Source organism: Mauremys reevesii, linkage group 13, assembly GCF_016161935.1.
Source record: "Mauremys reevesii isolate NIE-2019 linkage group 13, ASM1616193v1, whole genome shotgun sequence".
In the NCBI taxonomy this organism is placed as follows: Eukaryota; Metazoa; Chordata; order Testudines; family Geoemydidae; genus Mauremys; species Mauremys reevesii.
This window is the reverse complement of record NC_052635.1, coordinates 40829041-40856371: the sequence shown is the minus strand read 5'-3', so window position 1 is coordinate 40856371 and position 27331 is coordinate 40829041. Positions and strand designations below refer to the sequence as shown.

General features: G+C 41.0%; 1 protein-coding gene across 11 annotated transcripts in view; it reads right to left on the bottom strand.

The window, feature by feature from the left end:
* Positions 1-27331, bottom strand: part of CDH4 (cadherin 4) — an 823907-nt gene that overhangs the window by 428320 nt on the left and 368256 nt on the right. The gene's annotated exons all lie outside the window — the stretch shown is intronic.

Here is a 27331-nt window from a genome sequence, read left to right as displayed (position 1 = left end):
TTAAGCAGAGCTACATTTTTTGTTCACTTTTGCTTTTTAAAATGACAAAGAAACTTTGGTCAAACTTTATATTATACTTTATAATTCTATGTTATAAATACTTTATATGCATTATATTAATATTGCATTTATAAATTATTTATATAGTGTTAATAAATTATTAGTGGTTGTTCTAATGAATGCTTAATCAATTGTTATATTGTTCTGAAGCCCAACAAATCAGTAGGTTTCTTATAATTCTGGCGTATAACCATCATTACTTGCGTGTTACATACTTATAATATTTATAAGTTTTATTAAATCTTTACTCATCATTTGTAAATGGAACCTTAATGTCAGTGCGACCAAGACTTTCTTAACTGGTACGAAGCCATATACACTAAAACAATATACAAAAAGATGGAGCTTCATTAATAGATAAGGCTGAAATTCAGGAGGCAACCCTATTCACGACAACACTTTAAAGGTGCTTAGAGTTAAGCATTTACTTAAACTTCCACCTTTATGCCAAGACTTGACAATAGCAGATCTAATCATGTTATGATGTTCTTTCCCGAGCTGAGGCCTGCATTTGGAGATCATATAAAAAGTTAAGAGAGACTAATGTGGGAGGATAAACTAAGGACCAAAACAATATTTGGATTATACTTCTGATTATTTATTTTAATGAAAACAGGATTCAGGGCCCAATTCTGCAGTCTTTGCTCATGTGAGTAGACCTTACTTTCAAGAATATTTCCATCAATTTCAGTAGCACATGGGCGGATATGGGCTGCATGACCAGGCCCAAGTTTTGTATTCTGGGATTATGGCTTGTAGAACACTAAAAATGAATACACATTTTTGGCTTCCGTTCACAAAGCCCCCTATTCAGGCGAGCACTTAAGTACCTGCTTAAGTGCTGTCCAAAATAGCAGCGCTTCCTAAAATTGGGGGCAAAGTGTCTCTATTAGGGCTCTCTAGCGATTTAAAAAACATGATTAATCGTGCTGTTAAACAATAATAGAATACCATTTATTTATATATTTTTGAATGTTTTCCACATTTTCAAATATATTTATTTCAATTTCAACACAGAATACAAAGTGTACAGTGCTCATCTTACATTTTTTATCGTAAATATTTGCACTGTAAAAATAAAATAAATAGTATTTTTCAATTCACTTAATACAAGTACTGTAGTGTAATCTCTTTATCATGAAAGTTAAACTTACAAATGTAGAATTATGCACAAAAAATAACTGTATTCAAAAATAAAACGTCAAATTTTAGAGCCTACAAGTGCACTCAGTCCTACTTCTTGTTCAGCCAATTGCTCAGACAAACAAGTCTGTTTACATGCACAGGAGATAATGCTGCCCACTTCTTGTTTACAATGTCACCTGAAAGTGAATGTAAATGTAAACAAACTTGTTTGTCTTAGCGATTGGTTGAACAAGAAGTAGGACTCGGTGAACTTGTGGGCTCTGAAGTTTTACGTTGTTTTGTTTTTGAATACAGCTATATAACAAAAAAATCTACATTTGTAAGCTGCACTTTCACGATAAAGAGATTGCACTACAGTACTTGTATGAGGTGAATTGAAAAATATAATTTCTTTTATCATTTTACAGTGCAAATATTTGTAATACAAATAATATACGGTGAGCACTGTTCACTTTGTATTCTGTGTTGTAATTGAAATCAATATATTTGAAAATGTAGAAAAACATCCAAAATATTTAATAAATTTCAATTGGTATTCTTTTGTTTAACAGTACAATTAAAACTGGGATTAATCACGATTAATTTTTTTAATTGCGATTAATGTTTTTTGAGTTAATCGCGTGAGTTAACTGTGATTAATTAACAGCCCTAGTTTTTCTATATATTTCCCATGACATATTTATATATATATATTTCTTAAACAAGTTTATAATATTTCCCCATAAAGTACTCTGTGGTACCAACTCTACTATATTTTTATCCTTCTAAGATTGCAGGACAAGTCTTTTACAGACCAGTTACTCCTACAAAATGCAATCTATAAAGATTAAAGATTAACATTTGTTGAAAAATGCCTCTTCCTAATACTATAGAGATGCCATAAAAAGTAATACTTTTCATTATTATATCATTTTATGGTACAAGAGCTTTAGTATCCCACAGTACCAGTATCTCCTTCTCAATATCTAAATGAAAAAGAACACATATTACAAAAAGTGGTCACTTCTTTTCTCTGCCTTCTCAGCTCAGCAAATATATATTAAGTCTCTTCAAAGTGAGCTGTGTTGTGGAATGAGATAAGACCCACAGTAAAGACAAGGTTTAAACAAAATTAGTCATTGTAGATGCATTTTTACCCATTTTGACAATGTGGAATTTTAATGAGAGAACGCTGTAAGGACTTTGCACTGAAACAAGCAGTTTAATTCACTCAGCAATTCAGAAAGCAAGCCTGAGTAATGACTTTGTAATTTTTAATTATCACGGAAGAACCCTTGTTTGTGCGCTCTTTTTCTTTATTACTACTGTATATCCTATTAAAATTTAATTTCCATTCTCAAACTAGGCCAATAATATTTTCGTTGTTTGGCAAATAAAAACAATAATGTAAACAAATTACTGAGGGGCACACACAGAGTGTTCACAGAATGGCATTGTCGGCTTTGTGTTTATTATTTTGGTTTAGCATTCAAACCATCTTATAATCGTTCCAAAATTTCTAATGGATACATGTAGAGTGAAATTCATTAATTGATATAAGGAACATGGAAGACCTCCAATGAAAACCACAGTGGTGTGAAGTTGAGAATGGGAACAAATGGGGAGCCTACGTCTCCTGTGAATGACACAGATGGCTTAGGGCTTCATAGACAAGTACTGGGGTGGCGATGGCTTCAAGGTAGGGCCAGTGGGCTTCTAATTATGCAGGTAAAGTGTTCACAATGCACACCCATCTGCAGGGTTACTTCTCCAATTATTGTCAAAGCACCGGAGAGTAGCAGACTTGTCACCCCAAGCACCTGAGAAGTTTCCTACACAAAGGCTGCTATTTTGGGGTTTTCTACGAGGAGGTGGAGTTTAAACTATAGCCTCGATTTTCAAAGAAAGGTGCATCTAGATAAGCCATTTAAGGCCCAAATTTCAAAAGCAGCCTCTGATTTTGAGTGCATCAATTATTGGGTGCCCATCCTGAGTCACCTGAGCACCCTCGGCTCCCATTGATGTCAGCTGGAGTTGTGGGTGTTCAACCTATTCTCACAACCAGGCCCAAGATGTCTCAGTTTGGGTTCCAGAACTGAGACACTCAAAATCAGTGAGTGATTTGGGAAATTTTGGCCTTAACGTCCATTGGTTCTCCACTTACCTTTTGTGAAATGGGTAAAATAATTCAATAAAATGAATTAGAGTAAGTAATAGCAATAATATTTACTTATCTCACAGGGGTGATGTGAGGTTTAATAGCTTGGGGACTCCTGAACAAAAGGTGGCACATAAGTGGGAATTATTATACAACACCGTTAGCAATTTTCCCTCCACAACTTTTTAATAAGACCTTTTTTCACTCGCATGAGTGGATTATATACATCTGAGTTAAACAGCTGTAGATAACAGACAATCCGTGGTTTATTTTCTCCCGGCTTCTGTCCAAATGGAAGGTGGACAGAATTTAGCACAAAAGCAGTGGATAACTGAGAACATATAAAGGACAGTAGTATTAATATTTATTAACTATTTGACTTGCACCAGGATAAAGCTTTCTGGCATTCATTTCATAGCACAATGGGCCTGATCCAAAGCTCACTGAATAAAGGTGAGTCTTTTGATTCATTTTACTAGGCTCTGAATCAGATCCAGCGTTAGCTTGTATCATACTGAAATCAATAACAGAAAATGTTAAAATCTATCCTAAATATAAAATTTTAAAAATTGTTTAAATATTTTACTGAACTGTTTTTTGGGTTTTTTTTGCAAAATGTTTGCTTATTTTTTATATAATTTTGGAATTTACTGCTAAAATACTACATTCATAAATAAATAGATTTGCTTCCTGTATACACATCTGTTACCACAGCAACTCATTATTTCCTCAGCAGACAATGAAAACCTCCATTTGGAACTCATTTAGAAGCTGTTTTTTCTGAATTTCATACAGAAAGGGACACGCTTAAAAGTGAAGATGAACAATGATGCATTTGTCAGAAACCCATAAAGATTTGGGTGCAAGATTTATCTAGGGCTTTGATACTCCAAATGTGGCACAGATTTTATAGACTCCGATGCTATATGCACAGTGAGGGAAATTCACCACTGCTCCCACCCTGCATGAAAACAAAGTAAGTGAGACTAAACCGTGACTCAAATTCAGCTGAGCAGTTCATTAGGTCACCTGAAGCTACTCCTCTGATATCATATACAGGAGTTTTGAGACATACAGTCAGTTTATGTGAAGGTCAGAGCTGGTCAGAACATTCAAATTCCATTCTTATTTTATTTGACAATAAAGGACTTTTTTTTTTTTTTGCAAAAACTCTCACACACAAAAAAGTTGCTATTTTTTTTATCAGCTCTTGTAGTGATCCAGTGATTGGTGCCTGGGCTTGCACCCAGCAATGCCCTCTATTTTGTACTATTCTCCTTATTAAGGTACAGAAAGTTTGCAAGTCTGTACCCTGCACTTGGAGTTTGCCAGCTCCTGGAACTCTGGACTGAGGGCTTGTCTACACACAGAGTGCTGCAGCTGCCCCGCTATAGGCTTAGTGAAGACATTACCTATACTGACAGGAGAGTGTCTTCTGTTGGCGTAGGTACTCCACCTCTCTGAAAGGTGGTAGGTATGTTGACGGGAAAAGCCCTCCCAGCAACAAAGCACTGTCTGCACAGGGGGTTAGGTCAGTATAACTGCATCTGCGTCTGTTAGTCTATAAGGTGCCACAGGATTCTTTGCTGCTTTTACAGAACCAGACTAACACGGCTACCCCTCTGATACTATAACTGCATCATTCAGGGATGTGGATTTTCCATACCCCTGAGCAACATAGTTATACTGACATAAATCTGTAGTGTAGACAAAGGCTGAGCCTCTAGGGGTTCGTATTTGATGGACTGTAACAATAATGGCTACCAGAGCCCTCTGACGCCATTTCCCAGCAAATTTGGAGTCAGAGGTGAGGGCAGAATGGACTAGAAACTCCTGCTGAGGACAACTGGGAGGCTTAAGCATGGGGTGCTCTGGCCAAGCAGTTTGATGGGCCAGTGATGAGCTAGGCAGTCTCACTTGGGAACAAAGAGACTAGTTATACTAAGTTTTCTGAGTTCGGGAGCTGTGAGAAGCAGAGAAGCTCAGGGAGTCTTTGGTTGACTCCCCCTAGCCCCTTGCACAAAGAGGGTCTTTCTGGGATCCAGTACATGGTCCAGGCAGCTCCCAGCCCAGGAGAGACCAGCATCAGAGTGGCAGAGAACCAACCCAGGATGCCAGGCCAGGAAACCAGCAGAGAACCCTGCCCCACCAGGGTCAGACACACTGTAAGAGGGACCCTTTTTGCTTAAGCCGTTCACTGTGCTACAGCAGCACTCATCTGCAGCCTCCCACCTGCCTGGGAAGGTGCTGGGAAGGGGTTGGGGGGAAAAAGCTGGGGCCTGGAAAGAGTTGTGGATGCTGGGAAGTGGGGAATTTGTTGATGCTCAGTACATACTAGTTATCCATAACCCTAACCCTGACCTACTAGTTATCCCTAACCCTTTCCTTCCCCAGATTCTATGTTTCTGCTCCAAATAAAGGCCCTTTTGTTTAAACTGTTAATTTGGGTGTGTCATTCTTTTGCGAGGGTTTGTGTTGATGTACTTTGTTGTTTCTTGTGGACTGGATTTTATACTCCTTGCCCATTAGCAGCATTGTTCAGTATCCCCAGGGACAGCACCCCTTGTGTCCTGGCTCAGAGGTCACCGTGGGTGGAGGTGCCGGGCGTCAGAAAAAGAGCCCAGGACCCAGGCCAGGCAAGGAGCGGGGAGAACCCACTGCAATAGCACATGCCAGGGAAGGAGCTTGAGCTGTGTTCCGCAGAACACTCACAGAACTCTCAGATCCTCCATAGGCATAGCTAGATTCAGCTCAGGGTCCCCACTCTACTTAACACAGGGCACTTGGATATATTCATAGCAAAAACAAGAATTAGTTTATTAGCAAAGAACAAAGATTCGAGTAATAGTAAGAGAAAATATTGGAAACAAATGGTTACATGTCAAACAAAATCATAACATGCTTTCCAGAGCCCAAACTTAACTCACGAGACATTCCCCTGTCTTCTACAGGATAGCTTGCCCCAAGTTCTTTTCCCATTTATGTTCAACCAGAGAGCTGAGATCCTCCTGAGATCAAGTCCAGCGGCAGCTTTTCTTCCCAGACTGAAACATGCCTGGTACACTACTATTCATTGTCTTTACTCACAGGCAGGATAACCTCTGCTGTGTTTGTTTTTTTCCTGCAGCACTTGCAATCTATTAATTAGCATTTGACTCAATATGCAGGCAGTCTTCCACTGCAAGATACGCAATGGTCAACCAGGGAGAGAAGTGTCTCCTATATCCTCTCTGGAGATGTCTGTCTCTAGGCACGCTACCTCTGAGTGACCTGCCTTTATCTGCCAGGCCTTAAGAACATAATTTTCAGTATACATACATAACTCCTGACACATTATCTGCACATCTGCACATGATTATGATGACCAGTGTGACTCATGCTTTCAGCAGAGATCTTACATGGCCCCTTTTGGTGAACTCAGGAGATCCCTGTACCCCTAAGACCTCTGCCAGTGGACATCAAGAGATCCTTGAATCACACCTTCCAATGTGGAGGGACCTTTGGTTTCTCCAGTCACCTCCAGTCCTTTGGAGTCTCCAGGAATTAAAATATTAATCTTTAATTAAAGACTATTCATGCGATGAAACCTCCAGGAATACGTCCAACCAAAATTGGCAACCCGTGTCACACCTCATATTTACATAACACTAGCAGCTACTCCATGCATTCTCCAGCCTACTTGGGTCCACTATAGACTCCCTTTCTCAGCAATGCAGTGTCTACATTTAGGTAGGTAATAGCAGTCATATAAATACCATCATATGCAAGCCCCTCGCAATTTTTTCATGTATGTATCCTCACAACACCCCTGTGGTACTATTATCCCCATTTTACAGATGGGTAACAGACACATGGGCTATGTCTATACTTTGATCTGGGGGTGTGATCCCTACCTCAAGAAGACATATTGCAGTAGCTCCCATCAAGTTAGGAGGCTAAAAATAGAGTGGGAGCAAGACCTGTGTACCCATCCAAGACCCTTGACAGGTACTCGGGGTAACCAGTCCCTCCCCCCTCTGCCACAGCTTCACTCAATTTTAGCACACAAGCTCGATGAGAGCTATGAGTATATCTCCTTGAGCGGAGAATCACACTCATAGAATCACGCTTCTGCCTCTCATTGTACCCATTCTAACCGACCAACCCAAGGTCACGCAGGAAATCTGAGGTGGAGCAGGGAACTGAACTCTGGTCTTCCTAACGCCCTATCCATGGAACAACCCCTCCCCCCAACATGGCCACTACACTTAGCTTTGCCCCCACGAGCATATTGCTCACATGTAATGCAGGGCACCTCAAATGTGGGTCCTCTTCACCCAGTCTGTAGAAATGGAGGATCATGTTAACATGCAAGAATGATGGAAAACGACAGAGATGTTTACACAACCTGCCCAATGCCATAAATGGAGTTTGCATCACTTCCTGGAGAATTACTAACTCAGAGGGATATTCCACCATTATGTCTGCACTGATCTGCTGTCCACCAAAGATAAGGCACCTACCTTCATCAAACACCTTGAAAGGTTGGAAAAGTACACAGAGTTGTATTTTGTTGCAAGTTTTCACTGCTCTATCCTGAACAAACCTTTTTGTTTTTCTTTCCTCTGTATAAAGTGGAGTCAGATGCAGTATTCGAGTTTTTTCTCTTCATAAGAGCTTGACCACAGGCTCAGAAGTGAAAACACAGACACACATCCTGTCCAGAGATGCTGCTATGCATGAAATTTTATTGAGACAAACCCCACAGGGAAAAGAAGCTACGTGGAACACAGCTAACTCGGCCTAAAAATGTAAGTGATAAATATCAGAGCTGTTTACAGTCCAATGGCAATCCAAATGGTGCTGAACATCTCCTGTCTGGGCTATACCCAGCCTCACTCAAGCTTGTCAAACTGAAAACTTGCATAAGGATCTGTGTGCAGCATCCAAGATTATGCTCAAGATTGTAGAAATGCTCATGGCTTTGGATGGATAGTTACAGCACCATGGCAAAGTTTTACAGGCAATGACTGGAAACCTTTTAGAGTCAAAGCACGTATAGCAAATCTAAGGTACATAAAACACCCTTTTAAAGAATCAAGTTAAAGCGCTATGCAGCCTGCAGCATAAAAAAATACTAATTAAAAACTTAAAATGTCTAAATAATCCCACATTTATAGAATTTCCTGTTCCAGCTAAAACACAGTTTCTGCTGTAAAGCCAGCCTCCCTCGGCCTTCAACCACATAATCTCCTTTTTAATAGAACTGTAATGAACTGAGCTTTGGTGCTACTGTGTGTTAGAGCTGTTTTGTCCTGGAGCCTACAAACAGTCAGAAGAGCAGAGCGTAAGGAGACTAACTCCCATTGAAATCAAAGATAGCATTGGCTGAGGACTGCAGGTTTGGGCTCTATATTTGTAAGGCAGTTCTCAAGTTAAAGTACACAGATCAGAGATGAATCAGAGAACACTGTCTTGCAGCTTTGAAGGTGTTCTAGCATCTGAGATAGCAACTAAAGCATCAGGGGAAAGCAAAGCCTTCAGTAGTCCTACCATCAGCCAAAAGGGAATCATCATCAAACACAACTGATAGGAACCCAAGTCTGGCCAGGATGAACAGGAATGATCTATGTTAACCTCCGCTGGTTCTGAAACATTGCTGAGCAAAGTTTAAAAGGTGGAGACACACAGAGGTGCGTGTGTTATATGGAAAAAAGCTCCAGCCAGGAAACAAAGCAGAAACTAACCCATTCTCTGAAGCTGCAAAGTCTGAAGAAACAAATCAATGAGAATTAAAGCAATCCTTTATTCTAATTCTTCAAATTTGTTTTTCCTAACAGTGGGAGATTTTGCTAGCAAGAAAAAAAAATCTTATTCGGATGTGTCTCTGCCCTGGAAGATCTTAATTCCCATTGTGACATATTTATTTTTATCTAGAAAGGGCAAGGTCTCTAAAAAGACTTTATTTCAACAGTAATGTAGTTTCTTCCTCTAAGGAACATTATACATGAGTCCTGCTCCATTACTCTGCTTTCCTTGTGCTGACGTTTTAAGTTTAAAAGACGGTGCCCACTGTACATGCATTAGATATAGATTTAAGATCAAATACAGGCAAAGGTTGAGCACGATTAGCAGTTGGGAAGAAGCAGAGAAGAGTAACTGAAGTGGTAGAAACCTGGATGAATAACAAACTTAGTAGCATCAGGTGGTATCAGTAAAATGTATCCATATGTTCTTTTAGGATTGAGTATTAAACGATATTGAAGGATATTGGAACAAAATATTATACCACAAATACAATGTATTTTGTTACCTAGAAACATTAACTTTACAACATGCCATTAAGAAAAACAACAACAAAAAAACACCTTACACTTACCATCTGTTAAAATTACCACAATTACAAAACCATAGCAGCTTTTAGTACTGTACTTAAGAAGAGATCCTTAAAATGAACTCATATTCCTTAAAATGGAAAGCCATCAAAACAGAACCCTTTGTAATGAAACATTTAATACATTTACATTCTACCATAGCTACTCGGATTCCCTATGAGATGCACGTAACAAAAATGAGCCAAATTATAATGGAGCTTTGTGTAGCTGGGTAACATAACATACAATTATTGTAACCTTGCCCTGAGGCATTTCACAGGGAGATGAAAAGAGAATAATAGCCTGTATTTAAGTATTTAATTTTTTTAAGGGAAAAGATAACACAGTTTCCTTAGCCCTTCCTAAAAGGACAGTGGACAGTATTAATTAGGACACATCTCCATTCCTACAAAGACAGATAAAATTATGGACTTTCTTTGGTAAGTTATTAGACATTTGCACAAGACATCCCCATGCCTGCCATTTAGGATGTTTGTTCCAGTTATAAAAAGTGTGAGCATCAAGAAGGTGACTCATAGCAAAGAATAAAGAAAGGACACAAGCCATGCCACTCAGGTCAGTCACTGCACACTGGCTTCTGCTTCAGAATCAGCTTTGTAAAGCACATGACTGGAGAGAAGTGCAGCGTCACGATTAGTAAGTGAAAGACGCGGAAAGCAGCTACCATTCTACTGCACTGGACCAACAAGAAACTGAACTGGCTCATCAAGTAACTTAAAACTGATGGCTGTTTTAAGATATTCTGGATAGATTTGCTCCCTAGAGACTATCCTATGGATCTGGCACTGTCCTTGCCACTCCCCATGGCGCATACATTCAATCACTGTCATGTCTTCAGCCAAGTTCAGAATTGCCCCATATAGCTGAGGGGTGGGAGAATGGATGGCACAGAGTCAACAGTGCAGCTTTATGCAGGGGATTTGTGTACAAGAGGGAATTCTCAGCTGCCCAGAATGGGCCAAAGAAACTGGAAGACTTAGGCCTTGTCTACTGCTTAAGTTGACGTACGTTACATCACTCAAGTGTAAAAAAAACACTCCCCGAGCCACGTAACTTACATATACTTAATGTGGTGTCTACACTGTGCTGTGTCGATGGGAGACACTCTCCCGTCAACATAGCTTCTGCCTCTCCTTGAGGTGTATTAATTAAGTCAATGGGAGAGCACTCTGCTGCATCGATTGTAATGGCGCCGATTTAGCACTGCAGTGAAGACAAGCCCTTAGATATTTGTAATTAAGTTATCTTTACTAAGATTCAACATCCTGTAGGATGCATCTACCAACAAAGACCAATCTCTGCATAAAAACAAGTTTAACTTTTTCCTTGCAGAAGAAATGTGGATATATGTTCCGACAAAAACTAACTATTATCCGTCACTCTCCTATCATCTTCCTCTTTCTTTACCTGTTTGCGCAGGTTAGGTCTATAAAGGCTAAACATTGAAAACCCAGTGGGACCTTTAGGAAATATGAGCAGCACGGTGTATAGAGAATTTCTTCTCTCAAACTTTGTAGGGTCGAACACACAGTAGAACCACTCAATTACGTTAAAACCATAACTACAAGAATTCCTACACAAATATACAAATTATATTTTGGAGACTATAAAATGTTGCCACTTAAAATAGCAATCTAATTACAAAGCAAACTGGCATACTGGTGGGTTCTAAAAGGGATACTTTGGCAGCTGCAGGATCCATATATTAGAGCTTCAATGCATATTATTCCTGCAGTCAGTGTCTTACTCTGTGGCAGAATTCTTGGCTGACAGTTGTGGGGACAGTACAAATTAACCAACCAAAGGGCTATTTTGGCATTTTTCATATCATTTTCCTTTAACTCTTTGTATGCTACAATCTCTACAGTAGACAGCTAAAGGGAGTTTAGTGATTGATGGGGAATTTACTTCTTTTTTAAAAATCCGGCATCACAAATGCCCCTTTTCAGAGCCAGATAATCAAGGGTTTTTAATGATTTTTTTCATAGTATCAATGAATTCAGGTGCTATAGAGCTGATAGGTCAACTAGTCCATCTCCCTGCCAAAGCATGATTTTTCCCTAGTATACATTAGCTTGTGCTTCTGTCCAATCTAATCTTAAATGTACCAAACAAATAGAGTTTCCACCACTCCACTTGAAAGACTATTTCAAAAGACCTGACTCTCTGAAAGGGTTTCATATCTTAAATGTTTCATTTTTTAATTTAATCCCATTAATCCTGTTTATTCCCCCTTTACTGTTCCATTCATCTTTCTCAGTGTTTGGATCACTCAAACATATCTAAATGTTAACACTCCTCCCCTTAGCTGCTCCTTAGCCAAGATAGACATATGTACTATTTTTCCCCAACAGTCAATCTCTTTTATTATGGGAAAAGGGGAACATTTTGCTAGGGGCTGAATTCACACGTCTGTGCACCACTTAGTCCAAGCTGGTGCATGGTCCTTGTCAGGTGTGGGCAATGAATTTTTAGGTTTGGTCTCAGACTTATGCTTTGGGGAGTATTATGTGGATCAGGTATTTCAATAGTGGTCCACTTTTATTAGGGACTAACCTTCAACATGCCTCTGGCAATGCATGATCAAAAGCACACAACTTTGCACCCAAATCAGTAAATGCATATTCAACTGGCTGCTTAAGATCACAATTACTTGACCTACATTTCCAGATGCTTCCAGGGACCTTTGAAAATCTGGTCCTTAATGTGTACATACGCTAATATATATTTTTTATTTATGTAAGAAGTTTTACCAAGATTACAAATCCTTGCCATGTAAATATCAGAAACAAAACAATCATTACAACAGTTAGCTTTTGTTTAAAGACACATTATACATGAATAGATCTTTCTATTTAACAGAGTGTTGCCATATTAGACAGAGAGCATCATAACAACACCTGGGTTGTTTACAGGGATTTCATTAAATTGAGTGAAATATCTGTAACCACATATTTAACAGACCAGGTATGTCTATCAAATGGTAATATTTAAAAAAATTGGACAGGTATGCTGGTGTTTTTGTAGGTGAATGTACTTTGAGTACTGAGTAAAAAGAAATCAAGTATCTAATTATCTATCTGTTCTCCGTCCATTTTGCTGGGTACGTAACTGGTGTTAATTTTTCCATAACCACAGCCTCCCATATTTTTTGAAGCATGGTTGGGCTATTTTTCTTCTTCCCCTGAGAGGCTACCAATAACAGAGCAGCTACTAGCAGATGAAAGATTAATTTTCCGTTTCCTTTTGTGTGACCACTTCCACGAGGAAGCCCCAGAAGGATTATTAAAGGATCATTTGGTAATAAACATCCAACCATTGGATTGCATACCAATACCCTCTAATGACTGGGCGTCATCACCATATATGCATAAAATCTCCTCTTTCACCAAAAATTCTCCAGTATTTATCCCCATTCAGTCTATATCTATTTTTTAACCTGACCGCTGTGAGGTACCATTGAAACAGTATCTTAAAGAAATTTTCTTTTATTGTGCTACACACAGGTTGCTAGTCCTCTTTTTCAGATCAAACCCCATTTTTTGTTTCCTAATTGACCAGATGCTATCACTTCTATTAAAGTTAACATTTTGTATAAAACTGGTTTTCTAGAAAGCTGAGAAACATAGTGCCCGACTTGAAAGTACTGGTATCAGGGCAGGGAGAGTGGGCCAGCTAAAATTAGTTTTGGTCTCTAAATAAGTTAGAAAAGCTTCTTTACTGAATTGCTGACTCGCCGTGTCTCCCCCATGGCTCTCCCAATCTTTGAAACTCTCTGGTTTGTGATTTGGGTTAAGATCTTGATTATTTGCAATGGGCCGCACTGGTGAGGGAAAAGAACTGATCTTATCTCACACTAATAATTTTGAGTGAGTATTTGTGGAGACCCTTATGCAAGACTCCTCCTAATTCAGCATGTATCGTATAAGAACACAACATCTAGGAGAGCGAGCAATTAAGTGTTTGCTACAACAATCAGTTGTGGGGCATAAAAAAGGGCTGGAAGTAGACAGGAAGCTGGCATTTGTCCCATTTGCTGAGACAAGAAAAAAAATGCAGAGCACAACTTGGTATCTCAGGCATCACAGCATCAGCAGCTGCCACACACATCAATGACAAAGTCCTATAAAGGACATGCCAATTCATTTTGAAAATTGCACTGCTATTTAGACAAGTAAGATCTATATTGGATAACCATCACCTAAAAACATATCTGTGGACATCTGAGATTGCAATAATGTTGCAGTACAAAATCTCTTTAGCTAAAAAGCACATACCCGTGGAGGCAGTCAACACCAAACCATAAGTGGAGATAAGAAAACAGAGGATGACCACAGCCTGGATGATTTTCCCAATCAGGCCTAATTATTAAAATTAAATTGAAAATAATTGTTTTTAAGAGAACAAATCTTTTTGACTCAAGTAACTTCCACATATAGCCTATGTGTCCACAGGTGATCACTTCATTGCTGAAGAACAAACCTTTGCCAGAGTCATCAAATTAAAATTAAATGTTGCCAGTTTATTCTGTATAATTGAGCTGCTCTCTGGAATAAAAGAGCTATAACTAGAGAGATCTAGTGTGGCCATTCTCAGATACAGCAGCTTTAGTGTAGAGCCCTGCCATGATGTGTTTAAAATAAGGCCTGGTCTACACTAGGACTTTAATTCGAATTTATCAGCGTTAAATGCAGAGCTCTCCAGCAGAGGAGTCCGGCAATCCCAGACTAGAAAGAGGTCCCCAGCATGGAGACCGGGAAGTCCAGGATCTGATCGCTGTGTGGGGCGAGTCTGTGCTCTCGAGCTGCGCTCCAACAAGCGGAACGCCAAGACCTTCGAGAAGGTCTCTAAAGCAATGAAAGACATTGGATACAGCCGGGATGCGATGCAGTTCCGCGTGAAAGTGAAGGACCTAAGACAAGGGTATCAAAAGTCAGAGCGGCAAACGGCCCAGACATGCCGCTTCACGAGGCACTGCATGCCATTCTAGGTGGGTCTGCCACCAGTGCCCCACCAGTGACGGTGGACTAAGATGAGGAAGGGTCTTGACAGCCAGGATCTCTTCATCACCCTCACAGAGATCTTAACCAGGACTCGGAATCAGGGGAAGGATCAGGCGGTAAGTGCTACAAACAGGGAAACATTTATTTTTTAAGAAACAGGGATTTATATAAAAATAGAAATACTATATAAACATTTTTAAATATGAAACTAAACAAACAGCAGGTCTACACAAACAGCAATGGAGCAATAGTCCTCTGGGGATATTTCAAAAGCTCTCAGAGAGCAGCTGGAAAAGCCTCAGCAAGAGGTTTCTTGGGAGAGGTGCTTATTGGAGCATGGCAGCGTAGGGTCCTGGTCTGTGCAGGGCTTCTATTAACATCCGCTCTGTTGCGCCTGACACGCCTCAGGGTGATGTCGTTGTGGAAGTGCTGCATCTAATTAGTGGAATTAGTGTACTGTTACTATTGTGCATGGTAGACTTTTACTTTGCATAAGAATGACCCTCGCTTAACAGAGTTTTACTTTGCATAAGAATGACCCTCGCTTAACAGAGTTTTACTTTGCATAAGAATGACCTCGCTTAACAGCCACTTGTGGCAGGCCTCAGAGGAAAAGCATACAGGGTCTTTCCCGTTCACTGGCGGGAGATGCCGCATAACGCTCATCTTTTCTGCTTTGCACATTGCCTCCAGCAGGAGAGCACAGCTAAGCACTAACTGATAAGCACTCTGTACTGTAAGGCTTACCAGGACTTTGTGCAAGAGGGATGCAGCTGTCTCTCCTCGCTCCAGTGCAATGGCGCGCCAATGAGAGCGTATTCAAATCTCGGACTAGTTCTGAGATCTCCTGAGACTTGGTTCCTCTTTGGTCTTGTTCACTGAAACTGACTAGACTGTGTTTACTGTTGGCAAACATGTATGTGTTCAAGGAAATCACCTACTTTACATGTTCCAGGAACTGATGGCCAGCTCCAGAGCGGAGGCGGCAGAGCAGAGACAGTCGAGGAGAGCCTGTGTCAGCAGCATCGCACACACCTGGGGGGAGGGGAGGGCAGCAGGAAGAAGAGCAGCAGGCGACTCAGCTGCTTGGTGGTCTAATGGAGCAAACGGACACGCCCCGGCGCCTTGTAGATGTTCTGCAAGACCGCAGTCAGGAGGAGAGAGCCCCTGCAGTGCATCTGCAGTGAGAACTGTCCCTGCACCGCAGCACACCGATAATGTTAGAGACAACTGTCGGCTGTAAATTTGTACAAGCTCTTTCTTTACAGCATCAACCAGTCCCAAACTCCAAGTTCCCAACTGTGTATTTATTTTTTAAATTAAAAGTTGTGTTACTGACTCTTTTTTTCACGTTTCTGGTGTCAGAAGACTTTCTGTTGTTCTGTGGGGTAATTGTAATCACTGCATAGCCCACAGTGCCATGCTACAGACTTGGCTGCAGGGTCAACTGCAGGGCACACACAGACTGCAGTCACTAGGCACCAGGGACAGTCTCTCATCCAGGGGCAGATAGCACAGAATGCTTCCATGTTTCAACGAATAAACAGAAATGAAAAGTCACGAAAGATTTATTATTAATTACTAAAACATGTCCTTAGTTTTAAACAGAGATTGTGGAGCACACAGCAAGCAGCAATAACTACGGGATATTCTTTTCGCTGATGTCCGAGCGAGTCAGTAAGGTCCGCCATCTCCCTTGAGACGTCCAGCACACTCCACCACCATTCTGCACTTGCTCAGCCGGTAGTTGAAGAGTTCCTTTTCAGTGTCCAAGGCGCCTGTATAGAAACAGACCAGAGTTCCTGAACAATGGTCCACCACAGCTTGCAGCACCATTGAAAGGTTAATGTACTCGCTGGCCTGGTGGGCTGGTGCCAGGATAGGGATGTGAGTCCCATCTATAGCCCCACCGCAGTTTGGGAATCCAAGCCATCTATGATGGCCTGGACATTTCCGACAGTCACTACCTTTGAGAGCAGTTGCTCAACGATTGCGTGGGCTACTTGAATGACAGCAATCCCCATGGTAGGCGCCGCCCCAAGTGTGTTTTCGCTGACCGGTAGGCTGTCTGGGGTGCAAGTTTTCCAGAGGCTATGGCACCTCGCTTCTGCACAGTCAGGGCTGCTCGCATCCTTGTGTCCTGGCGCTTCAGGGCAGGGGACAGCAAGTCACACAGTTCAAGGAAAGTGTCACGCATCCTGAAGTTTCGCAGCCACTCTGTGTCATCCCAGACCTGCAGCACTATGCGGTCCCACCAGTCTGTGCTTGTTTCCCAGGCCCAGAATGACCCATTGCCACCATGATCTCCACTGCGGTTTCTCTGCATCTTACTGTGGATGAGGTGGACGATATCTTGCGTGGAGTTGACAACGTCCATAAGTGAAGCGAGGATCGCAGCGGGCTCCATGCTCGCAGTGCTGTGGCGTCAGCGCTGTAACCGACCAGAGAAGGGCGCGAACAGATTTCCGGCGCTTTCAAGGAAGAGAGGAGGCGGGATTGACGGTTCAATGAGCATGCATTGGGGTGAAATCCCACAATTCCAATGGGCAGGGAGCGGGAAACTGTGGATAGCTTCCCACAGTGCAAATAGTCCTGTAGTGTAGACAAGCCCTTAAATGCCTAAACAGAGTTTAGATGCCTAACTCCCTTTATGTATCCAGTCCATTCTGCCCAGAGTACATAAAGTTATCCCTGCAGTTTTAACTGGATAAAGTTTACATTTTCTTTCCTGAACTGTCATGTAATGTTCCTGTGGCCTTATCGGTGACTTCAACCCTTTATCCCTGAGGTGACTGCATTTTAGTCTAAGTGAAGTTATTCCTGTAAAGCCCTACTCCTGTATTTGTTAACCGTGAATGGAAATTCCACTGACATTAATAGGAGAGTCACAAATGAAAAGAAAGAAGAATTTGATCCTATTTGGAAAACACATCATCAGACACTTAAAGATTTTTGAAAATAGCTATTTTTTCCAGATGTCAGTTATTATATTAACTCTGAATTCCAAGCTGCTGTTACTTTTAAATGTGACACCAAATTTGTTTAGCGTCATATCTGCAAATTTCCGGTGGAAGCCCCATTTTAATACAGTCTTGAGTTTTACAAAGCATCATGTAATATATCTAATGATCAATATTTTTGCTGAGTTAATTAAGAACCACACAGAGGTAATTTTTATTATACATGTCAGGAACAAACAGCTAAAGTAGTATTATACTGAACTTACATTTTGAAATTTATACATTATGTTGAGATTTGCAAAGAAGCCTGGGGGATTTAGAAACATATTTCTATTATTGGATTTAATGGAAGGTGTATCAAAGCCCCCCAATTGCTTTGAAAATCTTATTCTATACTGTTAAATTCTGCAGATTCACTATTTCAGGTATAATCTGAGGAAGAAACATCAGTTTCTATAAAAATATTTTTCATAGCATTAATCATTATTTAAAAGTGTATTAAAAGGAATTAAAAATGTTAATCATTTGCCTATTTTCTTAGAGATCAGACATTTTCTCACTTACTATTGTAGGAAATCAAAATCTGATCCTCTGTGCCTGTATATGTCGTTTTTACAATATGAGCTTATCAGACAGACAATCAATTGTATGGAAAGTGAAGAGTACTCTGTTTTAAATGTCTGTGCTAGGAAAATTGCAGATACCAGCCCTACTGAGCATTCCTAAACCTGTTAGTAACAGAGCAGGATATTTCTCCGTTTTTTTTCCAGCTCTACTGCTGTGAATATATTGAGCCTGCTGTGGATAAATAACAGAAATGTTGAATCATCACTACACTCTGGATGATCTCCTTTTAACCTAATCAGCCTAAACTGGGTACAGGATTGTCAAAAAGTGGATATTAATATAACTGAAGCATCCTCATGCATATCAGGTCCTGCAGATAAAATGGCTCTGAGGCACATGGTTCTACAGGAAATGAAACATCATTGATGAACATCAGTTTTTCATTTTAAATATTAAAACAGGCCACAGGACTTTGCCCTTTTAGAGTGGGACTGAAGAGACATTTGAAAGGTTAATTAAATGACTGACATGCATGAGGGACAATAAGCAATTCCTGTAGAGAAAGGTCTACTCATAGAAGGCTCCTGTTTGAAGGGAATGTAAACATTAGGAACAAAGTTTTAGTTGTGTGGGTTTCCCCGGTGCCATCTTTGCTTTATCTTTTCATATATGTCTCAGCTTTAGGTTTCTTTATTATTAAGTTTAGCTTCATTTGTTTAGATTTAGGTTTTCTTTATTTCTTGAATTTTATTTTGGATTTGAAATAATGCTGAATAATGAAATAATGAACTGGGGGTGAGAAAAAGTGGGTTCAGGCCCAACAAAATGGCTCCTCCCTCACCCTCATAACGGGGCCTCTCATTTTCCCTCCTGTGCTGCTACCTGCTATGTTGCCTCAGGTTCAGGTATCCCTTTGTCTACAGGGCTCCCATCTCCACAGATCATAAAAGCCATTGCCACAAATGGCAGCCTTGGGGGCAACGTGAAAAGACAGAGCAAGGACTAAATGAATCACAGAGATGGAACTCCTGCTCCCATCCTCTGGTCAGGGTTGAGGCCCATTTGCAGGACAGTGATGAGGAAGCTTCCATTGCAAATATCCAGACTGCACATGTTTAGGGCCAGACTGTGAATCCCTTACTCCCACTGGTAAGCACTTACTCAGAGGAGCAGCCCTCACTGAAGTCAATTACAACTACTCAATGGGAGCATGCACAGAGTAAGATGCAATTTGTGATGAGTAAGGGTATAAGAATCTAGTCCTCAGTGGAAAGTCAGTTTCTGCAACAAGAGCTATTCGCTCCCCATCCTTCACAAGCCCTTAATTTACTCCATAGCAGTGGTTCCCAAACTTTAACAACCTGTGAATCCCTTTCACTAAAATGTCACGTCTCATGAAACCCCTGCTAAAAATGAATATTTCCAGGGATTTCTCCTTTACCTGAGTATAAATTATAAAAGCAGTGATCTTGCAAATATAAAATGTGTTTTTATGACATGCTTATTGCACACTATTTATTAATTATTTATCATTACAGTATTTTTATTACATTATGAAAACGGCAACACTCTTCCAAGATCTCACTTTCGTAGCTTGTATCACTTTGAATATGTCTGATACAAGACAAGGCTCCTATGTTTCATCAAGGAGTGTCAGATGTGAAACAGCATGAAGGTATTTAAGAAGCCACCTCAAAGAGTTCCTCCTACACAAGCATTCCAGTCTTGAACAGTCCAGGCAAACAACACACGTTACAACAAAGCTTAAACTTGTTCTTCATAATAATTTAAAAACAATGCTAGTTGCCTATTTAATTTTAAAAACAGCAAAAAATATCTACCTCCCTTTCCATTTCTTTTAAGGAGTCTTGAAGTTTAAATCTCCTCACTGTGATCAATATGCTTGCTTTGATCTGCTTAGCTCTTGGAAGTCCAGGAGCTCCGGGCTGCTGGCCCCGTGCTGCCCGAGGTCTCTAGGGACAGCTCTGTCTGCCATTTGGGAATTTTTCCCTGAGAACCCCCTGTAACATTTTGTGAACCCCCATTTGCGAACCACTGCTCCATAGGTATGTAATAATGGGACATGAACCATTCACCTGACTTTACCATCTTTTGGGACAATGGCGGAGTAAGGAAAAATGCTTGGAGCCATGAGCTTAGAGGAGGCCTCTTTGTGTCTAAAAAGGGGGTGAAACCCTGGTTCCATTGACTTCAAAGGGAATTTTGCAATTGACTTCAGTAGGATCAGGATTTCATCCACAGACTAAGTGCGTTGAAGGATCCCCCTCCAGCAATAGGGGAGGATCAGGTTTGTGGGGCAAACACCTGTGCCCACCACTATTTGTGAGTACATAGTCAGAAGCCAAAATTGGGTACTCTTGAAATGCAGGATCTTAATATTTTAAATTATATTGAAACCCCAACAAATGTATAGATATAAATATATATACACACACACATATAAGTTCCCCATCAGATTTGTGCCTGTAGTTCTTTTACACCATTTATTAAAACATCTATCAAATTTTAGAGTAGGCAGCCTACAGCATTTAAACAGCTGCAAATATGCTTTAATTTTTTTGCCTGCTGGTCATGAACATTTTTAACATATGTTCTAGGTACCAGAAACGAATACTGAAAAGATTCGTGTTCTTTGCCCTACACATTTACTGGGAGAGAAAAAATCTATACATTTCCTGCTGGCTTGAATTCCTGCTGTGACATCTTGAAGTGCTTAATAATTTCATTAAAGCTTTGCAGAGAAAAAATATAATAAAAATCTGCCATACAGCTACCAAGACTTTGCACTCTTGCAGCATTGGTCATAGAAGTTTTGTTAACAGCAGATATAAAAAATGCTCAAGGCATTCAAAAGAATATTTTCAGGGAGGAAAAAAGTGAATGAAATGTTGGAGGCAATCATAATTATGTTTTAAAGAGAGATTTTGATTGCTTAACCTGAGTCACCTAGGGCATAATGATTACAAAATTCATAACTCTTCCCATCTTACAGTAAATGGAAACGTCTTAATAATCTAAAAAATATTGCAGTATCTTTCTCTAGTCTGTGTGAATCAATGATATTTATAACCCTGGAGGTATTGAATTTCTTTTGTATCAAGGAACACCAATAATAATGTACTATTCCATTATAAAAGAACATCTCAGAAAAGTGAACATTTTCCAAGACCAAGAGAGTGGAGAAAGTTAAAGCCTAGTATCTATGATCCCAAGAAACATGATGGTCTTTTTCAACCAGTTAGAAAGATCTAACGTTCTCAGTAGTTTATAGTACAGAATGTAAAAATAAGATAAAAAATGTGGACTGGAAGCGAATTAGCAAGACCTGTAACTGAGTTTATTTGACAAATTAGTGGAGAGCTTTACAGTCTAAAACTAAAGCAGCATTTTGACCCAAGCTAAATAAACAGAATCGATTAAAAAAATGAGTGAACAAAAGCCAACATAGGTTTGCAGTGTGATGTGATGGATAAAAGTAATCCTTTGAGAAACTGAATGGGATTAGGTGGCACACAGAAAAGGGAAGCAGTGGGCGTCTGGCCTCATAACCTCATAGACTTCCCAGGGTGTGATTCCTCTGCTCATGTAAACATACTCATGGTAGCTCAACGAGAGCTAGAGCAAGTTTAAATAGTAGTGTAGTCACAGTAGGATGGGCCGTGGCAGTGGAAATAAGGCTGGAGTGCGCTGAGTACAAACCCACCTGGAAACAATGGGCGGTAGCTCAGCCAGGCCTCAGCTGCTGCTGCCCATGCTACTGAGAGCCTGGGTTTCAGCCTAAATCCAAATGCCTACCCTGCAATCTTAAAGCCCTGCAGCCCAAGCCTGCCGACACGGGCCAATTGCGGGTGTTTTATAGAAGTATAGACCTACCCACTGAGATTACCTGCACACATGCTTTGTGTAGTCTCTACCTTGGACCTGCCAGGTGTTCATCCCCACCAACCACTCCATAAAGGGGGCACATTAACAAACATTCTTACAATAATTAATTAGGCAAAAGGGCAGAGGGACCATTCCCACAGCATGTATAATTTTTTTTTTTATAATTTATTGTTAATATTGTGTATTAATTATACAAAGCATAGCAGAGGAGACAGCACACATGCCCCTCGAAGACAAAATATCACAATACGCATGGTGACCATGATAATGGCATATATGAATGGCATTTTAAATGATCCAGTTTCATTGTTGAATATCTTGTATCTTTACGTACCAAGGGTGGGATTTTCAAAAGCATTCAGGATTGGCCTAACTCTGTTCCTATTCAAGTGAATGGGAGTTTTTCCACGGACTTTAACAGAAGAGACGTTAGACCAATGGCTCAGTACTTTTGAGAATCCCACTTTATGTGTATTGTTACAATTACATATGTACCTTGCTTCCTGGCCATTAGTGTGAAATTCATCCCCAAGACCATCAAAAGCACAACTTGCGTCCTGAAAATAAAGACTTAAATTATTATTATTTGTATTACTGGTGCACCTAGGAACCCTAGTTATGGGCCAGGAGGCTCTTTTGTGCTCAGTCCTGTACAAACACAGAAAAAAACAGATGGCCCCTTCCCCAGAGAGCTTACAATCTACGTATAAGGCAAGAGACTACAGATGACTACAAAGTGACAGTTGGGGGAGTACAAAGAAATATTTACACAATACGGATCAATTAACATAGTGCACAGGCATTATACTGATCCCTTGCAGAGAGCAAGTTTCAATCTAATTTTTTGGAAGGAGAGTGAAACCTTTTATTTGTTACAGAGAGGTGTGTTGCAAAGAGGGACTTTATGATGGGTTTCAGTGGAGTTTTGAGATGGATTACAGGAGTCTGCTGCAAAGGGTAGCTTATTACTTTGGGAGCCTTATAAAGAAGCAATTCCGTCAGCATATACTTTGGCCCAGCTAAATAGAGGACGATGCTTATAATCACTGCTATATAAATAAGTCTAAAAGGTGTATCTGGTGCTTTACAGCTATAAGGAGACAGGGTCCTTGCCCCAAAGTGTTTACAGTCTAACTATTAAAGAAGCACATGAAGCGTAGGGGAAGGGATGCAAGAAAACAAGCAAATGAGTGGTGGAGTAAAGAAGTAATCTTGCTAGTTCCTCTGCAGCACCAGGGAATGAGAACTAAAATAAAATTGTGTGTAAAGCCATTATATTATAGGGGAAGATAAAGCATGGCTTTTCCGAAGACAAACACTTCAATCTATATGCACTAGGTATTCATATTGTCTCTTGTTATACTTTTCTACCCTTGGAAATGACACCTGATTTCTCATCCCTATGCATCAAACTAGGAATGTGCTCTTATGTTTTGAGGCATTAAATAAGATTTACTCCACAGTAACTTCATTCTGACTTACCGAAGGAGGATTTGCCATGCCCAGCGCTTCTGTCATAATGGAAAATCTTCTCCAAGAAATGCAGAGCTTAGTGAAAAAGTTACTATTACAAATGTCTTGATACTTCGTTTTGACAGTCCAGACCATCAAACACAACTACTCTAGAACTACTTGTAGAAAATAAGGGATTAAAGAGTTAGCACCAGCTAGACATGTGAAGAAAGATGCAGGTGCTCCTCTCAGGCTTGTTACATGTTTAATATGTCACTTGTAGGTATGCTTAGTAGACAAAAAGAATACTCTACATTCAGGGTTTTGTTCTGGATCATTGCCAACACTGTGGGGTACATATTCACCACAAAGTACTTGTGAATAAAATGTGCCAATCATCTTACATTTAACACTGGCTCTAATCCTCCATACAGTGCACTGCAAATTCAACCCTATCTGGGTGTATCAATTTCAAAATTAGCCTTTTTGATATATAGAGTCAATGTTGGTCCATCATTTCTTGCATCTTGGAGTGGTAAAGGTCAATCCTGCAGAAATGCTCTCCCCTATGCACACAGCATTGTTTAATTGGCTGGGTTCATTATAGTTTTGTTTTGTTTTTCCTTCTCCTCCCAAGCATTAAATATTGACCAATATCAGAGGCAAGATACTAGAAAAGATGGACAAACTGCTTGATCCTATGTCCCTCGGATACAGAGCTTCCTTTCCACAGAACTAATTTTGACAGCCTCGTGCTTTGCATGTCATAACAGGATACAATAATGTTTGATTTTATCCAGTTACTTTCATACGAGTGTTACTTTAAAGGGCTTTATATAGCAATGAATGGAGTAGCTAATATGTTCTTAACAATAGCTGGCACAGCCTCAGACACTGGGGTTATCACCTACATTTGACAATTTTCATGGGAATCTTTGACTTTCACCTGAACTGTCACCAAAGAATGGCTCATAGGAGAATGAAGTCCTACTGAGGACTGTATTAAAAAGGGAGACTTTATGATACACATTAATGGAGGTCAGAGACAAGGCTACCCTTCTCATTTATGAAGGGAGAGCACTAGATTGTAACGATGGCATCGGGATGGGAAAACTAATAAAGTCATTCCCATGGTTCAGGCAGAATTAGCACATCTGGCCCCATTAAGTACAATCTTTTTTTCCTTAAATATACAGCCTGCGGCTGCCTGTACATGTGATTCTGCAGACAGAGTAAGACTACTAACAGGCATAGCACCATTTGGAGCAGGTAGCTTTTGTGTGAGAATCACAGGCAACAGACATTCCACCCAGGGAAGAAAGATTGATTCATGATTCCTAGCAGTCCTTGATTAAAAGGACACCGTTCTTCATAGTAAAAAGAAAACTAAAGGTTACGTGGCAGTGATCGTAGGTTGTAATTCTGGGATTATATTGAGGAATTCACTAAATATACTCTAAGAGGTCATCTTTCCTGTTTAATTCAAACAGGACTAAGGTTGGACCAAGGATGGTCATACTTGAATATCTTATTTTCAATGGCAGCACTGATGCCTGGCCAGAATAGGAAATCCTGGGCTCTGTTCTTATGAGTCTCGCAACCCAACTGAACACTGTAGATTATGCTCAGCATTTCGGACCTCATGCGTGTGCTCATTCATGAATGAATACCTTTGCTGGCACAGGAGTAAAAATATCTTTCCAAACAACAGTCACTCCCCACATACTCACACAATCAAAAACCTGTTTGCACTAATATTTGGGAAGAGTGAATCCCAGGGAGGATGAACGTGGTAATCTAAACACATTTGCAAAACTCCTTTTTGGAAAGTTCAACCAGCTATCCTGGATACAGACCTGTTTATCCTGGACAGCCTACGAGATATAAAAGATACCTGAAACCTTTTCCAAAATTGTATATGTATTGATGCTTGTGGTTCCACACTCAAGAATCCATTACCCCAATTCCTTTCCATGTTCAGAAATCTAATCTGAAACTATCCAGGTTAGCAATTAGAAGCCTTATATTTAGGAAGAATCAACCAGCTATCAAAATAGCTTAAAAACCTGCCTTTCACTGTAAGTGTTAAGCATTATAGTAAAAAACAAAACAAAAACAAAACCCCTTCAGTCCAGAATAACACAACTGGCCATGAACAGCTGAAGACATTTCAGAATTTAAAAAAAAGGGGGGGGGAGGGAGTAGTAACTAAAGGGGGCTCAGGGTTATGTTTACACTATGATAAAAGACTCCGTGCAGGAGGAGAGTCCCTGAGCCCAAACATCTACCCTGCAATTTTTAGTGCCCCCGTCCCTGCTGACTGAGCTCCATGAGCCTGAGTTAGCAGACCTGGGCTCTGAGACTCAGTCCCGTGGGATTTTTAATCTCAGTGTAGACATACCCAAGGAGTCCCCTCCTTAATTACTACTCTACCTTCCCCTCCCCACCCCTGCTGGGTTTTTTGGATTTTGAAGTGTCTTCAGTTGTTTGTGGCCAGCTGTGTCATTCTGGATTGAAGTGCTGGTTTAGTTATTTATTTAAACTATAATGCCAAATGCTTACCATGAAAAGCAAGTTTTTCAGCTATTTTGATAGCGTAGGGTATGTCTACACTACAACGAGAGTTCAGGGCTCAAATTAAGACTCAAGCCTAACTCCCTTCCATCTAAACACAAACTGTGCCAGCCCAGGGCTCTGTTCCTGGATCCCAGGAAGCCACAGGGGTGGAAGGTCCCACCTGGACAGTCAGGTTTGGTGTTACTACTTTTGAAGGGGAACTTTAAACAATGGCCCCTCCACCCCCATACCAGGTCCCCACTGCCTCCCCGGGCTCCCCTCCTTTCTCCTTGGGCCCCGCTGCCTCCCCTCCCATTGTCCCAAACTCCCTCCTGCGCACCCCAGGCAGGAGTGGTGGAAGCTCCCTAAAGTGAAGGTGCTACCAGCACCCAAACTGTGGCCTCGCACCACCCATTTCCCCCAAGGCCCTGCCCCCACACTGTCCCTTCCCCCAAGGATCTGCCCACGCCGCCTCTTTCCCCCAGACCTCGCCCCCCACTTGCTCCTGTATGCCCCTTCCCCCTCATCTCTCACTCTTAAGGTCAGTAAAAAGTGGGAGCACATAGCCTTCCCACTTTTAAAAGTGATGGGGCCACAGCCCCCTGTCCTCTCTGGTTCCGGGCTTCAAACACTCACTGGAGGCTGCGGGCGAGGAAGGGACAGGACTGGCTTCCCCATGCCCCTGCTGGCAGAGCTGTGCTGCTAGCCTGGCTTCCCTGCTCCAGGGGGCATCTAGTGGGGCTCAGGGGGATCACCAGCTGCAGTGCCTTTCCCAGGCATGTCTCTTCAGCCACACTCAGCCCAGCTCCCACCCTGGCAGAAATGGGGGGGAGGATGAGCTCAGGGAGGGAATCCCAGGGTGGGGAACCAGGGCAGAAGCTGGGTGGTGGTGGTGGTGATGGAGATGATTATTGGGCAGGGGCATGCCCCGTTTGTCCCCCCTTGTGCACACCCCTGCTGTGGACCCAGAGTTCAACAATTCTTAACCTGGGGTTACAAATGAGTGTAGACACCTAAGCCCTAGGTTAACAAACATAGGGTCTGCTAACTCCTGTTCTACTAACTCTGGGCTTACACTGCAGTGTAGATATATCCTTACTGTTTTGACAGAGCGTAGTATCTCTGCCAGTACTTTGAGCTCAGTCATGCCTTGCAAGAGTGTACATGAGA